Here is a 19,333-nt window from a genome sequence, read left to right on the forward strand (position 1 = left end):
AGTCATACATGCAACTTGATACCTACAAGTAATCCCATTGTAGCCACTTGATCCAAATTTTCCTTGCTTGATCTTTTCTCCCCTTTTCTTTCTCTTCATTCTTTTGCCTTTTTGCCTCAATACTAGAATGCTCCGAGAATACTCAAGGTGTCCAAGAGTATGAGAGAGGGTGAGAGATACACTTGATCCAACTTTTCCTTGCTTGATCTTTTCTCCCCTTTTCTTTCTCTTCATTCTTTTGCCTTTTTGCCTCAATACTAGAATGCTCCGAGAATACTCAAAGTGTCCAAGAGTATGAGAGAGGGTGAGAGCTACAAAATTGAACTGAAAAAAATATTTTATCGATAAAAGGTTGTGAAGTGATTTTCACAAGCCTTTTTATTAATGAGACCTCTATTTTCTCCATTTTCTGTTATTTTCCTTCATTTTCCTCGTCACATGTAACCTATGACCTTTCACCTTCATTTTCTCCTAATTTCCATTATTTTCATAAATAAAATATCAATTAATGCCACTTGCATTTCCAAAGCTTTTACCAATTTCCTTAGCCATAATAAACCAAATGAACACCCACACTAGGATGTTTTGCCTAATATTCACTTTGAAATATGTGTCACATGACCTTGGTTATTATTTTGCCCTTATTAACTTTATTAAAATTAAATAAATTATGCTCTAAATAGAAAAATAATGTCCAATATAATAAAAAAATAAATATATTGAAACTTTTATTTTTTTTTTATATATTTTATATTTTATATTTTAAAGATTTTTTTTAATTTTTACTTGAAGAAATTTGATTTCTCTAAATTTACTTTAAATCAGTATTTAAAATAAATCTATGCTGGTAAATTTAAAAATTATCACATATAATTTTAAAAAAATGAAAATTTTAAAAGTAAACCATTTGGGAAACAGTTTTCTATGTTTAATAAAGGAATGTACTGTAAAATCTAAGGTCCGTTTAGCTTTCATATTTCTCAATTCAGAAGGAAATTATGGTTATTTCCTATTGAATATTGAGTAACTTGCGTTGTCATCTGAATCTCCAAACTACTTCGGTCCAATTCCTGGGAACGGTCTCACAATGGCTGATACGTGATACGCATGATGGGAACGGTCTCACTTTGGATGTTGCGAGATGGGCAGCACGACATGAACTTTTATAAGCGATCTGTCGCCAAATAGCGCATGCAGAGCAGCAGAACTGAAGCTCAACGGGTCTGATGAACAACAATTTTTGTTGTAACTCGCAACGGGGAGTTCTTGCAGGAACTCACAACGGGGAAAGAGGATTGTTGCATAGATTTTATGATCTGTTAAAAGGGATATATTCTCCATTATTATTGGGACGAGCGTTTTTCTCCTGAACTTCTGAATGCTTTTCGATGGGGCTCTCATAAGCAGATTGCAGAACAGGTGGGGGAACTGGGTTGTTGTTGGTAATGTGACAGGGAATGAAGAATGGGTGCTGGAGTGCTTTTCTTGCCGTGGGTCTGCTGTTAGGATCCCACGATAACATTAATTTTATTAGGTCTATGGCCTCAGCACTTACACTCGGTATGAGAGAGGACAACCGTTCAGCAGCATCAACAAACCTAAACTCTTTTGGAAAATTATAATTCAAAGATGCAGCGAGAGCTAACCCATGAAGCCATGTTTGGCTATTGGGACATCCAATCGCAGAGAAAATTTTATAAATCTGATTTACCTCCCTTGAGCCACCAAAGAGATTGCAGCCAGCCAGCCAAAAGTTGCGCCATGATAACACCCATTGCCCATATGTCAATGGCGAAGTCATATTCAGTGGATCCAAGAAGCAGTTCCGGCGCTCGATAGGGACGTGTCACAACGTATGATTGGAGTGGCTGCCCTGATTGAAGTAGCAGGTTTTTAGCCAACCCAAAATCTGCAATTTTAATGGTGTCTCCACAAACTAATAGGTTATTTGGTTTCAGATCTCGGTGACAATATCCTTGCTCGTGCATGTATGCAAGCCCCTTGAAAAGCTCGAAGAATAAATAGCGCACTTCTTGCTCTGAGAATGGATGGCCTCTGAGTCTCATGAGCTCAGTCAAATCACAATCCATACACTCGAGCACCAAATATAATGTGTTACTCTCCATTATCACTTCATGCAGGCTTACTATATTGGGGTGAACCAATTCTCGCATGCATCTCACCTCTGCAATATTCAAGCATTCCTCATACGCACTAAAACTTCTCTTGAGTTTCTTGATGGCAAAAAGATTGCCCATCATTATCTTCGTCGCCTTCCGAACGGTTCCATTAGTTACTGTGCCCAAAATCTCTCCGAGAATGACATAATCATCCATTGGCTCTGAAATTTTAAAATAACAACATTGAGCCTGTGCCGAAGTACTCTTACGAATTCATACATTAAGTGAACTATCCCACTGTAGCCACTTGATCCAACTTTTTCTTGCTTGATCTTTTCTCTCCTTTTCTTTCTCTTCATTCTTTTGCCTTTTTGCCTGAATACTAGAATGCTCCAAGAATACTCTAAGTGTCTAAGAGTATGAGAGAGGGTGAGAGCTCCAAAATTGAACTGAAAAAATGTTTTATCGATAAAAGGTTATGAAGTGATTTTCACAAGCCTTTTTATTAATGAGACCTCTATTTTTTCCATTTTCTGTTATTTTCCTTCATTTTCCTCGTCACATGTAACCTATGACCTTTCACCTTCATTTTCGCCTAATTTCCATTATTTTCATAAATAAAATATCAATTAATGCCACTTGCATTTCCAAAGCTTTTACCAATTTCCTTAGCCATAATAAACCAAATGAACACCCACACTAGGATGTTTTGCCTAATATTCACTTTGAAATATGTGTCACATGACCTTGGTTATTATTTTGCCCTTATTAACTTTATTAAAAATAAATAAATTATGCTCTAAATAGAAAAATAATGTCCAATATAATAAAAAAATAAATATATTGTAAAGTAAGAAAAAAATTGTAAGATGTTTAAACCTTATATTTTTAAAAAAAAATTAAAGTCTAACTTCACGAATTTATGTCCCTATTATACTATAAAATGTTTTTAAAATATTTTAATGTTACTTATCTATCTATTATATATGATTTTAAATATATACATATATATATATATATATATATTCCAGAGAAAAAACCATCCTTTTATTAAGAAAAGGGAATACATATTAAATGTATGCAGATCACCAAGACTGTATCCACCAGCATTTAAAAAGCAGAGAAGTCTCAGCCGACTAAAAAGTCCGCACGCTGATAACCAAAACGAGCTACCACAAGGAAGAAGCATCCTCCAAAAAAAAAACGCTTTGCAGGAAGCAGGTTCACGCAGATGCAACCGCCGCCGGGCCTGATATGGAGGCCGCTGGAATCGACAGTAACAACTAAAAGGATTCGGGCAAACAGAGAAAAAAGAGAAATACTAAACGCTGCCTGAGCTTCCACCAATGGGGAAAATGACCCAAGAAAAACGCCAGTAAAAAACAGAGGAAAGAAAAACATAAGGAAATAGAAGAAACAAGGCGAAGCATTTACAATGGCTACAGAACTGGATTGATAAATTACACAAAACTGGGTTGTTTGATAGATCGAACCACCCCGTTTTCAACCTCCGAGACCGACCACGTCCCCATCTCTAGCTCAACTCCTACTTTGGAGAGACGATCCGCATCAAAATTCCTTTCTTTGTAGATGTGACTAAGAGAGACCTCCGTGAAGCGACTCCTAAGGCGAGAAACTTCTCTGAACAGAGAAAATAGAGTAAGATTGCTACAACGCTGAGCCCCGTTAAACCACTTCACGACATTCATGTAGTCCCCGAAGATCTGAGCTTCACTCGCATTTCTAGAAATAAGCCAGCTGAGAAGAAGATGAAGGGCTTTTAATTCGGCAAAGTTCTTTGAGCCCTGCCCCAGGCCTATTGATGCTTTAACTGCCTTCTCCTTCGAAAAGTGGATGATCAAGCCATCTCCACATCGACCATTATTGTCCGAGGCCCCATCGAAGTAAGCCCATGGCATAGAATAGCTAATGAGTTCTTGACACACAGCTCTGTAAGGAGACAGAGCCTGAGGAATAGCTATGTTTTCATAAATGGCTGCTCCTTTTGCTGCAAGTTTTCCAATAGGGAAGACCGAATCCATGAAAATAGCTTGATTTCTAGCTAGCCAGGTCCCCCATGTGATGAGTAAAGGAATGGTTCTTTCTCTATCGTTTGAGGAATCATTCCACCATCTCTGCCAGGCCTCTGAAAGCGCCTGCCCTTCCCATTTGTAAGGGACCTTTATCATGCTTAGCATTTCGGCCCAAAGGCTGGAGTTAAAAGGGCAGAGGAGAAAAAGATGCTGAGTAGTTTCAGCACTGCCTTTACACAGAGGACATCTGCCAGGACCAATCCTACCTCTTTATTGAAGGAAATCCCAAGTAGGCACTTTCTGGAGTAGGACACACCAGAAGAACAATTTGGATTTAGCTGGTCCTTTTAACTTCATAACGATTTAGCCCAAAAATCCGGGTTCTCCCAACCTTTTTGAGACATCATCCATTTATAACCTTCTTTTGGAGAATAAACACCATTCTGTGCAAAAACCCATTTTAGCTCATCCGGAGAATCTGAAAGCCTGACTGAGGAGTTGAGAAGGTCCCTAATATACCTGCCCCATTCCTCCAACCTGTCATCTACCAAATTTAAGCCTTTTCCTTGAAGCCACCCTTGATTCCAAATAGAAGAAGCCCAAGGATCAGCTACCTGGTTTAGAGTGAAAAGACCCATGTCTTTTAAATCTATGACCAATCCTTGAGATAGGGTAAATCCCTCTGAACAACCTATCTAAGGATCTTGCCCCAATCATACCTGTGTTCCATCTCCCACAAGCCATGCCAAACCTTTCTCTATGATGTTAACAGATGCAACCACTGCTTTCCATACCACCGAGGAGTTTTTGGATGACTTTTGTGGCAGTCTAATCCAATCTAGCGTTGTCAATGGATATATATATTTCATTTTAATCACAACAGTCCACAAATTTTCCGTAGTAATGATCCTCCAAGCCAACTTTGCTGCAAGTGATTGGAAGAAGCAAGCAAGGTTTTTTATGCCCCATCCTCCCCACTCTTTAGGGCGAGCTATTTTGTCACAAGTGATCCACGGGGTAACTTTCTTCGATTTAGACCCCGCCCACAGAAAACCGTTGCATAATTTCTCAATAGAGTTTAGGATTCCTTTGGGCACCCATGACAGTCTAGCCCAGTAGACTGGGATTGCCATCAGAACTGATTTGATTAACACAAGCCTACCTGCCCGAGAGAGCCACTTGTGGCTCCAATGTTTTAGTTTCAATTCCAATTTGGTAAGGATCCACTGCCAATATTTTATCCTATAATTATCTGGTTTCAGATAGAACCCCAAGTCGACCTCAAAGAAGACAAGTGAAGATAATTAAGAGACTCAAACCACTATATATTGGGAACTAATCGACCTGATTTGGTGCACCAACCAAACAATTTGATCTGTAGTTACAGGAGGAAAAAAATAAGTGCGAAATAGGAAGAAGGAGCAAGGAAGCCTAGAAAAAGGAGAAACCTTAAGTGAAGAATGAAGGACACTAATTTCTTTTTATTTTGACTCAGACGTATGAAAATATGAAGCTCAAGGAGGGCTGAAATTGTAGACTTGAAGCTATGTTGAAATTATGAAGAAGTAGGGCCGAAATTTTGTCTTTGATGTAGTATTGTTGCAATTAACTTTTGAAGTTTGGAAAAACATCTTGGAGGTTGATTTGGTGGATCAAAGGAGGTTCCTTGTCTAGGTCCGAGGTCTTGGATTGTCTTAGTCTAGTTTGAATATACTAGTGGAAGAGTTTGGTTGGGTTTTCCCCTTCATAGGGTTTTTTCCTTGATTGAGTTCCTATATCCGATGTCATTGATCTTCATGTTTTGATTTGATGATTGCTTGATTGAAAGAAGATAAAATTAGAACATAAATAAAGTTAATAGGAATACAAGATTATCACAAGTAATCATAGGCTAGAATGTGGAGAGACTCTTTATTTCCCCTTTTTATAACTTACTCACCACTTTTTCCACCCTTTTACCTTCTTTCCTAAAGAATGGGTATATTTTCATTAAGATAAGTTGTTTTGCAAGCCAGAATCTAGTACATATTGAATATTTAATTCTTCTTCTATCTTCCAAAAAATTATAATGATATCTATAAACCTGCAAAACATTTTAGACTTTTTTACACATGGTCCTTGTTACATATTCTGTGTTTTATAAGTAACCTGGTATTCCTCCTTTTCATTCTCGTGTGGCAGGGGTGAAGTCTGCTCGATTGAGATTCTCATGATGTCTCCATTTCCACTCTACATGTTAAGGTTGTCCTACCTTTGCACCATTCCTTCCAGCTCATTGACATGTTCCACCATACCCTAGCCTTATGTTTCCTATATCAGCTCATGCATTCATAGTGTCAACATATCTACTACAAACTGAATCTCCTCCAACTTAGTTTCCAAGGGCCCCAATTTATGGGACATCAAATCATGGAGTGCACATGTTTTTGAGCTAATGATGTCTTCCAGTCTAGTGGAAAGTGATGCGACATAATCAAATGCAGCCTCTTATTGCTCTGATGTGATTTTCTCTCACCATTGTTACCACTATTGGCCATGGTAAGCACCCGACACAAATTTTTCCCTCTACTTTGAATGAGTTGCATGCAATTCTCTAATTTTGATTCCACCACGACACAAATTAAATATTTATTTTTTATCGAACCCACCCATCTCCAATTATGCCCTTTGACTACTCCTTTATTACTACATGATTCTGAATATGGTGATTGGACTAGTAGATCCAACTCCATCGTGTGAAGGAAATTTTATGGTACTAAGTGGATTAACATTTTGGTGCACATGCTTATTACTAATGTCTCTATTGGAGTATATATTAACTCTCCTATTTGTATTTCCTTCTGATGTCGACAATTAGATATCCACATGTCTAACTCCAACCATGAATGGCATCCACTATTTGATTGGATAAGCATTTGCGTCCTTTGGTGATGTGACGTTATATCCAATACACAAGGATAAATGTTGATGTTATCAATATGATGAGTGCATTGTTTGAGCAAAATGAATAATGCCACTAGCCTTTTCTATATTTATCAATGTTTGATTCCTCAATACCACGATTTCAATATTCACTTTTTAGTGTATAAGTTTGATCATTTAAATATTCCTCATTGTTCACTTTCATTACCCCTTGTTCTAGGAAGACTCCTTGATTGGCTAAAGAGTCTGCCACTGTATTAAGATTTTTCTTTATATGATATATCTCTACCTTCTCAAAATGGGTCAAAATTAGCTTGATTCAATGCAGAATTAGAATCAAGGTTTGATAAGGGATACCTTCTACTTTTCTCACTTGGTTTACTATAATGAATGAGTCTTCGAAGACCATCAAATGATGAATTCCTTTGATTAGAGCCAATTCTAATCCTTGCCACAATGCTAAATACTTTGCCTGGTTGCTTGTTGAGTCCCCCTTTCTTTATCGAGGTGAAATATAACCCCTCCTATTCTTGTTGCCCTTGATTTTACACTTTTACTTTTATAATGTCACTTTAGTGGGTTTTCCACTTTATTAATTTAAAGTGATTTTTCATTAACCTAAGACATGTCCCCCTTTTCATCACTTTGGCATTTTTAATGGTTTTCCCAGGAAAATAATGTTTGGGTAGTTAATTTTTTCTCTTCCTTAGCCCACTGAAACTTAATTAGGTTAGTAAAACTCCCTTTATGCCTCAAAAGCTATTGCGGATATTACCGAAATAAGCGAGCTGAGAAGAAGATGAAGGGATTTTAATTTGGCAAAGTTATTTGAGCCCTGCCCCAGGCCTATTGATGCTTTAACAACCTTCTCCTTCGAAAAGTGGATGATCAAGCCAGCTCCACATTGACCATTATTGTCCGAGGCCCCATCGAAGTAAGCCCACGACATAGAATAGCTAATGAGTTCTTGACACACAGCTCTGGAAGGAGACAGAGCCTGAGGAATAGGAATGCTTTCATAAATGGCTGCTCCTTCTACTGCAAGTCTTCCAATAGGGAAGACCGAATCCATGAAAATAGCTTGATTTCTAGCTAGCCAGGTCCCCCATGTGATGAGTAAAGGAATGGTTCTTTCTCTGTCGTTTGAGGAATCATTCCACCATCTCTGCCAGGCCTCTTAAAGCGCCTGCCCTTCCCATCTGTAAGGGACCTTTATCATGCTTAGCATTTCGGCCCAAAGGCTGGAGTTAAAAGGGCAGAGGACAAAAAGATGCTGAGCAGTTTCAGCACTGCCTTTACACAGAGGACATCTGCCAGGACCAATCCTACCTCTTTATTGAAGGAAATCCCAAGTAGGCACTTTCTGGAGTAGGACACACCAGAAGAACAATTTGGATTAGCTGGTCCTTTTAACTTCATAACGATTTAGCCCAAAAATCCGGGTTCTCCCAACCTTTTTGAGACATCATCCATTTATAACCTTCTTTTGGAGAATAAACACCATTCTGTGAAAAAACCCATTTTAGCTCATCCGGAGAATCTGAAAGCCTGACTGAGGAGTTGAGAAGGTCCCTAATATACCTGCCCCATTCCTCCAACCTGTCATCTACCAAATTTAAGCCTCTTCCTTGAAGCCACCCTTGATTCCAAATAGAAGAATCCCCAGGATCAGCTACGTGGTTTAGAGTGAAAAGACCCCTGTCTTTTAAATCTGTGACCAATCCCTGAGATAGGGTAAATCCCTCTGAACAACCTATCCAAGGATCTTGCCCCAATCGGACCTGTGTTCCATCTCCCACAAGCCATGCCAAACCTTTATCTATGATGTTAACAGATGAACCCACTTCTTTCCATACCACCGAGGAGTTTTTGGATGACTTTTGCGGCAGTCTAATCCAATCTAGCGTTGTCAATGGATCTATATATTTCCTTTTAATCACAACAGTCCACAAATTTTCCGTAGTAATGATCCTCCAAGCCAACTTTGCTGCAAGTGATTGGAAGAAGCAAGCAAGGTTTTTTATGCCCCATCCTCCCCACTCTTTAGGGCGAGCTATTTTGTCCCAAGCGATCCACGGGGTAACTTTCTCCGATTTAGACCCCGCCCACAGAAAACCGCTGCATAATTTCTCAATAGAGTTTAGGATTCCTTTGGGCACCCACGACATACGAGCCCAGTAGACTGGGATTGCCATCAGAACTGATTTGATTAACACAAGCCTACCTGCCCGAGAGAGCCACTTGTGGATCCAATGTTTTAGTTTCAATTCCAATTTGGTAAGGATCCACTGCCAATCTTTTATCCTATAATTATCTGGTTTCAGATAGAACCTCAGATATTTGAATGAATCCTCCAATGATTTAATTTCAAAATTCAAAAACCATCGCCACTTTGTGCTCCTCCTCTCTTGTCATACCTGAGCAAGTAAGAGTAGATTTTCTCCCATTTATGCATAGGCTAGTAGCTTTCAGAAAGAGGTCCAAGATCCTCTTGAGCATCCTACAGTCCTCAAGACTGCCATTGCTGAAGAGGATTATATCATCCACGAAGAGGAGGTGAGTGACCCAGAAATTTGCAGCTGGCTTATTTCTTATATATATATATATATATATATATATATATATATATATATATATATATATATATATATATATATATCTTTGATTTCTATATTTTTATCAAGTTAAAATTATATATATGAAGATAAAAAATGACAATGATTAGACATCAGAGGATTTAGGAATGTATAAATATATTGTAAAGAAATGGAGTGCATATATGTACCCTCTCATGGTTATTTGTAACACCCACCTCCAACACTTACCCAAGCTAACTAGTCCACTGGGGTAAACATGTAACAAAGAGTTACTATGATGTGATTAAACTCACTATGTATAGTCAAGAACGTGGAACTGTTAAAACAAAACCAATTTGACTTTTCTAAGGAGCCACAAAACCTTCCAGAGACAACCAACCCTTCCAAGTGCCCAACACATCACACAACTTTTCATTTTCTTCAGCTAGACCCCAAGTTGCTCCCACAAAAAGCTATGCATGCGACTGAGACCCTCTAGTCACTCCCACAACAAGGCATGCATGTGACTATGACCTTTTTCAGGCAATTTTTAGCCAGTGACCTTGGATTTTGTGCCACTTTTTTAGGGCTAGGTCTCAAGCATTTACCTAGAACTTCATGAAACTTCCATAAATGATAATTAACAACAAATTAAAGCTACTAATGCAAACATTGGTACAAGGAATTGAAATAACCCCTACTAGCAACATATAATCTACAAGTCATAGCCACATATCACAAACATGTAATCTACATATCTCATACTTATCTGAGAATTGTCGAGAAGAATTGATCTCTATATTTCTTGTACTAATCAAATCATGATGAGATTCATAACCAAAGTCTATCATGAACCATGCTTATAATCAACATATAACCAACATAATAACAAGAATAGAACAACCATAAAAATCACATATTAACAAGTTCACTTACACATGAAATACCAGAGGAAAAGGAATTATTATTAATGTATGCATAAGCCTACCAAGTTAGGGACTTTTAAAAACCGCCCTATCATAGATTGGGCTAAAACAAACCTTTCTTTCAACAAATCACCCATGTTCCATATTCTAAGCATGAATGTGGGAATCATAACATAACCACATTCTTTGTGCTTTATCGTATATCCGCCACAAGATTCCTAGGCCTGAATGTCTCATCAATATAACGAGGCTTTATCCCGATACAACTAGATCACTAGGCCCTAAACAAGGATGGATGCCTCTGGATATCTCCACCTAAACCATGAGGAATATGTCCATCTCTACCTTTCAACTTTACCATGTATCCTGCCATAACCAGTTGAGGGATTCCTACCATTACCAATCAAGGGATTCCTATGCCCAATCAAAGTTACTCACAAGCAAGCTTTACCGTATATCCTACCAAGGGATTCCTAGGCCTTGTGATTAATCCTGAGACCACCCAACTCACCTTCAAATCCATCTCACAATTAATCTCAACCAAAATAAGAGAACCACATAACACCATGGCTATCCGGAAATGGAAAGGCAAGGTTGAAATCCACCATCACACCTAGCAAAACCAGTGCCAACGACAACAAGAGAAAAAAATACACACATGCATGTACCATGCATGCCAAAACTAGCAAGAAAATCATACATGCAACTTGATACCTATAAGTAATCCCACCGTAGCCACTTGATCCAACTTTTCCTTGCTTGATATTTTCTCCCCTCTTCTTTCTCTTCATTCTTTTGCCTTTTTGCCTCAATACTAGAATGCTCTGAGAATACTCAAAGTGTCCAAGAGTATGAGAGAGGGTGAGAGCTACACTTGATCCAACTTTTCCTTGCTTGATCTTTTCTCCCCTTTTCTTTCTCTTCATTCTTTTGCCTTTTTGCCTCAATACTAGAATGCTCCGAGAATACTCAAAGTGTCCAAGAGTATGAGAGAGGGTGAGAGCTACAAAATTGAACTGAAAAAAATATTTTATCGATAAAAGGTTGTGAAGTGATTTTCACAAGCCTTTTTATTAATGAGACCTCTATTTTCTCCATTTTCTGTTATTTTCCTTCATTTTCCTCGTCACATGTAACCTATCACCTTTCACCTTCATTTTCTCCTAATTTCCATTATTTTCATAAATAAAATATCAATTAATGCCACTTGCATTTCCAAAGCTTTTACCAATTTCCTTAGCCATAATAAACCAAATGAACACCCACAGTAGGATGTTTTGCCTAATATTCACTTTGAAATATGTGTCACATGAACTTGGTTATTATTTTTCCCTTATTAACTTTATTAAAATTAAATAAATTATGCTCTAAATAGAAAAATAATGTCCAATATAATAAAAAAATAAATATATTGAAACTTTTATTTTTTTTTATATATTTTATATTTTATATTTTAAAGATTTTTTTTAATTTTTACTTGAAGAAATTTGATTTCTCTAAATTTACTTTAAATCAGTATTTAAAATAAATCTATGCTGGTAAATTTAAAAATTATCACATATAATTTAAAAAAATTGAAAATTTTAAAAGTAAACCATTTGGGAAACAATTTTCTATGTTTTTTAAGGAATGTACTGTAAAATCTAAGGTCTGTTTAGCTTACATATTTCTCAATTCAGAAGGAAATTATGGTTATTTCCTATTGAATATTGAGTAACTTGTGTTGTCATCTGAATCTCCAAACTACTTCGGTCCAATTCCTGGGAACAGTCTCACAATGGCTGATATGTGATACGCATGATGGGAACGGTCTCATATTGGTTGTTGCGAGATGGGCAGCACGACATGAACTTTTATAAGCGATCTGTCGCGAAATAGCGCATGCAAAGCAGCAAAACTGAAGCTCAACGGGTCTGATGAATAGCAATTTCTGTTGTAACTCGCAACGGGGACTTCTTGCAGGAACTCACAACGGGGAAAGAGGATTGTTGCATAGATTTTATGATCTGTTAAAAGGGATATATTCTCCATTATTATTGGGACGAGCATTTTTCTCCTGAACTTCTGAATGCTTTTCGATGGGGCTCTGATAAGCAGATTGCAGAACAGGTGGGGGAACTGGGTTGTTGTTGGTAATGTGACAGGAGTGCTTTTCTTGCCGTGGGTCTGCTGTTAGGATCCCACGATAACATTAATTTTATTAGGTCTATGACCTCAGCACTTACACTCGGTATGAGAGAGGACAACCGTTCAGTAGCATCAACAAACCTAAACTCTTTTGGAAAATTATAATTCATGAAGCCATGTTTGGCTATTGGGACATCCAATCACAGAGCAAATTTTATAAATCTGATTTACCTCCCTTGAGCCACCAAAGAGATTGCAGCCAGCCAAAAGTTGCGCCATGATAACACCCATTGCCCAGATGTCAATGGCGAAGTCATAATCAGTGGATCCAAGAAGCAGTTCCGGCGCTCGATAGGGACGTGTCACAACGTATGATCGGAGTGGCTGCCCTGATTGAAGTAGCAGGTTTTTAGCCAACCCAAAATCTGCAATTTTAATGGTGTCTCCACAAACTAATAGGTTATTTGGCTTCAGATCTCGGTGACAATATCCTTGCTCGTGCATGTATGCAAGCCCCTTGAAAAGCTGGAAGAATAAATTGCGCACTTCTTGCTCTGAGAATGGATGGCCTCTGAGTCTCATGAGCTCAGTCAAATCACAATCCATACACTCGAGCACCAAACATAATGTGTTACTCTCCATTATTACTTCATGCAGGCTTACTATATTGGGGTGAACCAATTCTCGCATGCATCTCACCTCTGCAATATTCAAGCATTCCTCATACGCACTGAAACTTCTCTTGAGTTTCTTGATGGCAAAAATATTGCCCATCATTATTTCTGTCGGCTTCCGAACGGTTCCATTAGTTCCTGTGCCCAAAATCTCTCCGAGAATGACATAACGATCCATTGGCTCTGAAATTTTAAAATAACAACATTGAGCCTGTGCCGAAGTACTCTTACGAATTCATACATTAAGTGAACTATCCCACTGTAGCTACTTGATTCAACTTTTTCTTGCTTGATCTTTTCTCTCCTTTTCTTTCTCTTCATTCTTTTGCCTTTTTGCCTCAATACTAGAATGCTCCAAGAATGCTCTAAGTGTCTAAGAGTATGAGAGAGGGTGAGAGCTCCAAAATTGAACTGAAAAAATGTTTTATCGATAAAAGGTTATGAAGTGATTTTCACAAGCCTTTTTATTAATGAGACCTCTATTTTCTCCATTTTCTGTTATTTTCCTTCATTTTCCTCGTCACATGTAACCTATGACCTTTCACCTTCATTTTCTCCTAATTTCCATTATTTTCATAAATAAAATATCAATTAATGCCACTTGCATTTCCAAAGCTTTTACCAATTTCCTTAGCCATAATAAACCAAATGAACACCCACACTAGGATGTTTTGCCTAATATTCACTTTGAAATATGTGTCACATGACCTTGGTTATTATTTTGCCCTTATTAACTTTATTAAAAATAAATAAATTATGCTCTAAATAGAAAAATAATGTCCAATATAATAAAAAAATAAATATATTGTAAAGTAAGAAAAAAATTGTAAGATGTTTAAACCTTATATTTTAAAAAAAAATTCAAAGTCTAACTTCACGAATTTATGTCCCTATTATACTATAAAATGTTTTTAAAATATTTTAATGTTACTTATCTATCTATTATATATGATTTAAAAAAAATAAATATATATATATATATATATATTTCCACAGAAAAAACCATCCTTTTATTAAAAAAAGGGAATACATATTAAATGTATGCAGATCACCGAGACTGTATCCACCAGCATTTAAAAAGCAGAGAAGTCTCAGCCGACTAAAAAGTCCGCTCGCTGATAACCAAAACGAGCTACCACAAGGAAGAAGCATCCCCCAAAAAAAAAACGCTTTGCAGGAAGCAGGTTCACGCAGATGCAACCGCCACCAGGCCTGATATGGAGGCCGTTGGAATCCACAGTAACAACTAAAAGGATTCGGGCAAACAGAGAAAAAAGAGAAATACTAAACGCTGCCCGAGCTTCCACCAATGGGGAAAACGACCCAAGAAAAATGCCAGTAGAAAACAGAGGAAAGAAAAACATAAGGAAATAGAAGAAACAAGGCGAAGCATTTACAATGGCTACAGAACTGGATTGATAAATTACACAAAACTGGGTTGTTCGATAGATCGAACCACCCCGTTTTCAACCTCCGAGACCGACCACGTCCCCATCTCCAGCTCAACTCCTACTTTGGAGAGACGATCCGCATCAAAATTCCTTTCTTTGTAGATGTGACTAAGAGAGACCTCCGTGAAGCGACTCCTAAGGCGAGAAACTTCTCTGAACACAGAAAACAGAGTAAGATTGCTGCAACGCTGAGCCCCGTTAAACCACTTCACGAAATTCATGGAGTCCCCGAAGGTCTGAGCTTCACTCACATTTCTAGAAATAAGCCAGCTGAGAAGAAGATGAAGGGCTTTTAATTCGGCAAAGTTATTTGAGCCCTGCCCCAGGCCTATTGATGCTTTAACTGCCTTCTCCTTCGAAAAGTGGATGATCAAGCCAGCTCCACATCAACCATTATTGTCCGAGGCCCCATCGAAGTAAGCCCATGGCATAGAATAGCTAATGAGTACTTGACACACATCTCTGGAAGGAGACGGAGCCTGAGGAATAGGAATGCTTTCATAAATGGCTGCTCCTTCTGCTGTAAGTCTTCCAATAGGGAAGACCGAATCCATGAAAATAGCTTGATTTCTAGCTAGCCAGGTCCCCCATGTGATGAGTAAAGGAATGGTTCTTTCTCTATCGTTTGAGGATTCATTCCACCATCTCTGCCAGGCCTCTGAAAGCGCCTGCCCTTCCCATTTGTAAGGGACCTTTATCATGCTTAGCATTTCGGCCCAAAGGCTGGAGTTAAAAGGGCAGAGGAGAAAAAGATGCTGAGTAGTTTCAGCACTGCCTTTACACAGAGGACATCTGCCAAGACCAATCCTACCTCTTTATTGAAGGAAATCCCAAGTAGGCACTTTCTGGAGTAGGACACACCAGAAGAACAATTTGGATTTAGCTGGTCCTTTTAACTTCATAACGATTTAGCCCAAAAATCTGGGTTCTCCCAACCTTTTTGAGACATCATCCATTTATAACCTTCTTTTGGAGAATAAACACCATTCTGTGCAAAAACCCATTTTAGCTCATCCGGAGAATCTGAAAGCCTGACTGAGGAGTTGAGAAGGTCCCTAATATACCTGCCCCATTCCTCCAACCTGTCATCTACCAAATTTAAGCCTCTTCCTTGAAGCCACCCTTGATTCCAAATAGAAGAAGCCCAAGGATCAACTACCTGGTTTAGAGTGAAAAGACCCCTGTCTTTTAAATCTATGACCAATCCTTGAGATAGGGTAAATCCCTCTGAACAACCTATCCAAGGATCTTGCCCCAATCGGACCTGTGTTCCATCTCCCACAAGCCATGCCAAACCTTTCTCTATGATGTTAACAGATGCAACCACTTCTTTCCATACCACCGAGGAGTTTTTGGATGACTTTTGCGGCAGTCTAATCCAATCTAGCGTTGTCAATGGATCTATATATTTCCTTTTAATCACAACAGTCCACAAATTTTCCGTAGTAATGATCCTCCAAGCCAACTTTGCTGCAAGTGATTGGAAGAAGCAAGCAAGGTTTTTTATGCCCCATCCTCCCCACTCTTTAGGGCGAGCTATTTTGTCCCAAGCGATCCACGGGGTAACTTTCTCCGTTTTAGACCCCGCCCACAGAAAACCGTTGCATAATTTCTCAATAGAGTTTAGGATTCCTTTGGGCACCCATGACAGACTATCCCAGTAGACTGGGATTGCCATCAGAACTGGTTTGATTAACACAAGCCTACCTGCCCGAGAGAGCCACTTGTGGCTCCAATGTTTTAGTTTCAATTCCAATTTGGTAAGGATCCACTGCCAATATTTTATCCTATAATTATCTGGTTTCAGATAAAACCCCAGATATTTGAATGAATCCTCCAATGATTTAATTTCAAAATTCAAAACCATCGCCACTCTGCGCTCCTCCTCTCTTGTCATACCTGAGCAAGTAAGAGTAGATTTTCTCCCATTTATGCATAGGCCAGTAGCTTTCAGAAAGAGGTCCAAGATCCTCTTGAGCGTCCTACAGTCCTCAAGACTGCCATTGCTGAAGAGGATTATATCATCCACGAAGAGGAGGTGAGTGACCCAGAAATTTGCAGCAACTTCGATTCCTTTCAGAGCTCCTTGTCTTTTAGCTTCTTGGATCAAACGACTTATGCCATCTGCTGCCAGCAAAAACAAAAGGGGAGAGAGCAGACAGCCTTGGCGCAGGCCATGTTCAGGACTAAAGAAGCTGGAGGTTGCTCCGTTAATCAGGACTTCTATGGATGAAGATGAAACACAGCTCATAATCCATCTAACAGATTCAAATCTGAAGCCCAGACGAGTTAACAGAAGTCTAAGGTATAGCCAGCAAATTCTGTCATAGGCCTTCGATAAATCTATTTTCACCACAACTCCTTTTTTCTTTCCAACTTTAAGACTGTGAAGCGTTTCTTGAGCAACTCCCACAGCTTCATGGATTTGCCTGCCATCTAAAAAACCAAACTGCTCCGGAGAAACATTTTTAGAAAGGAACGGTTTTAGCCTGACAGCAATGATTTTGGCAATAATTTTGTAAACACATGTACACAAAGAAATAGGCCTGAAATCGCCAAAGGAACCAGGAAAATTTGATTTGGGAATGAGAGTTAAAAATGTAGCATTAAAGGGTTGAAAGATAGAACCTGAACTCCTGGATTCTTCCACTACATCCACTAACTCATCTCCAATGAAATCAAAGAATTGCTGAAAGAATTCCACGGTCCAGCCATCCGGACCGAGGCTTTTATCCTTTTGCATTGATTTAAGGACGCTTTCAACCTCCGCTTTAGAAATAGGTGCCATAAGAGAGTCATTGTCTTCCTCCTCAACAAAACGTGGGAAAATCTGGGCAACCCTTATAACTTCTGCAATTGATGCTTCACCTGGAGCTTTAAAGAGGTGTTTGAAATAATTAACCCCCTCATTAGCCAGTTCTTCGAAGGAAAGTGCTAATTCACCATTTGCTTTCTTCATTTCCCAGATTGTGTTTGAGTTCTTCCTCCCTTTGGCATAATTCTGAAAAAACTTAGAGTTTTCATCCCCTGCCTGTAACCAGATCGCTCTGCTTTTAAGGCGCCAGCTTTGCTCCCTGATCTGAAGAATTCTCCTTCTTTCCATCTCCTGCTCCTGAATTCTCTTTCGAGACTCACCTGTACCATAGCCAAAACTTTCTGGGTCTTCAAGGAGGGCAAGTTCGGAATTAACAGCTTGCATTGATTCTTCTTCCTTCTGCTTCTTTTGAGAGGCCCAGAGTTTGGAGGCAGCCTTCATCCTTGATAAGTTTTCCATAAAAAGCTGACTGCAATTCTCATTTTCATTGTCAGCAGCTTTCCTCCAAGTATTGTGAAAGAGACTAGAATATGATGCATCCAAAAGCCAAGAGGAGTTAAATTTAAAAGGAATACCTCGCTTGGAAAGATCTCCCTTCACTTCCAGGAAAATCGGAAAGTGATCTGAGAGACCTCCTTCTCCAATCCAATGCCTGAACGCCTGTAATTTCTCAGCCAGCATATCACTTATCAAAAAGCGATCTAATTTCTTCCCGATCCAGTCATCTCCTATTCTGCGATTCCTCCAAGTAGGACGCAATTTTGAAGGGGCAACATCCACCAGGGCCGACGAGGCCAGTTTCTGATGGAAGAAAGTAGATAGGGGATCAGCTCTGGCATTGGCCCCCAAGATTCAGTAAGGCCCAGAGAAAATTTTAAGTCTCCACCAATGATAAGATTTGGATGTGCCAAAAAAGACTTAGCGAAGAAAGAGTTCCAGAATTTCTCCCGCTCCGAAATAGGACCATAGATATTGAGAAAGAGGAAGGGAATACAGAGTTCGATGGAGTAAAGTTCCACCACCAGAACGTTTTCTGTCCCCCAGGAGGATATTTCACGCGCCACCTTCACATTAAACCCCAAAACCACACCTCCTGAGTGACCATTTGCATCCATTGCATGAAACCTCCAACCCGGCAGAAGCTTTTGAAGACAGCCTATAATTTCATCTCCTTTCCCAGAGTTTCTTGAAGAAAAAGAATATCAGGCTTGTTGGACCTGACCAGATCCTTCAGAGCTAGTTTTTTAGGAAGACTAGCCAAACCCCTGCAGTTATAGGATAAAATGATCATCTAAAAATCTCAGAGGGTGTTTGCTTTGCTCTAAGCACCCCTGGCAGGGACAACTGCTTCCCTCCAGCAATATCAATAATTGCTTTCAACTTTGCCTTTGACATATCTGATTTCCTCCCTCTTAGCTTCCTCAAACCTGTGGACACCTCATCCGTTGCCAAACCTCCAACTACCGGAGCTTTCCCTTTCCTGGTGGCTAAGGGTCTTAGATTGTAATGAGGTTCAAGGCCTCCATCTCCCGGACGTGTAGAGACGAGAGTAGGCGCAGAAGAAGCCGCCATAATAACACTATTGGATGGGCCTGGTCCCATCCCCAAGTCTGGCATATCATTTGAGAGTTGGCACAACAGACCCACCTCGCCACAACAAGACACATGCATCGCTCTTGACAAGTAAGG

General features: G+C 39.1%; 2 pseudogenes; both read right to left on the minus strand.

Moving 5' to 3' along the window:
• Nucleotides 1–1,309: 1,309 nt before the first annotated feature.
• Nucleotides 1,310–2,336, minus strand: LOC149138778 (cyclin-dependent kinase F-4 pseudogene; annotated as a pseudogene).
• Nucleotides 2,337–12,863: 10,527 nt separating this feature from the next.
• On the minus strand, nucleotides 12,864–13,556 carry LOC149138779 (cyclin-dependent kinase F-4 pseudogene; annotated as a pseudogene).
• Between the last annotated feature and the right edge of the window lie 5,777 nt (nucleotides 13,557–19,333).

The sequence above is a fragment of the Pinus tabuliformis genome, chromosome X (assembly GCF_031772625.1).
Source record: "Pinus tabuliformis cultivar Carrire ecotype Pingquan chromosome X, CPIR1, whole genome shotgun sequence".
NCBI classification, from domain to species: domain Eukaryota; kingdom Viridiplantae; phylum Streptophyta; class Pinopsida; order Pinales; family Pinaceae; genus Pinus; species Pinus tabuliformis.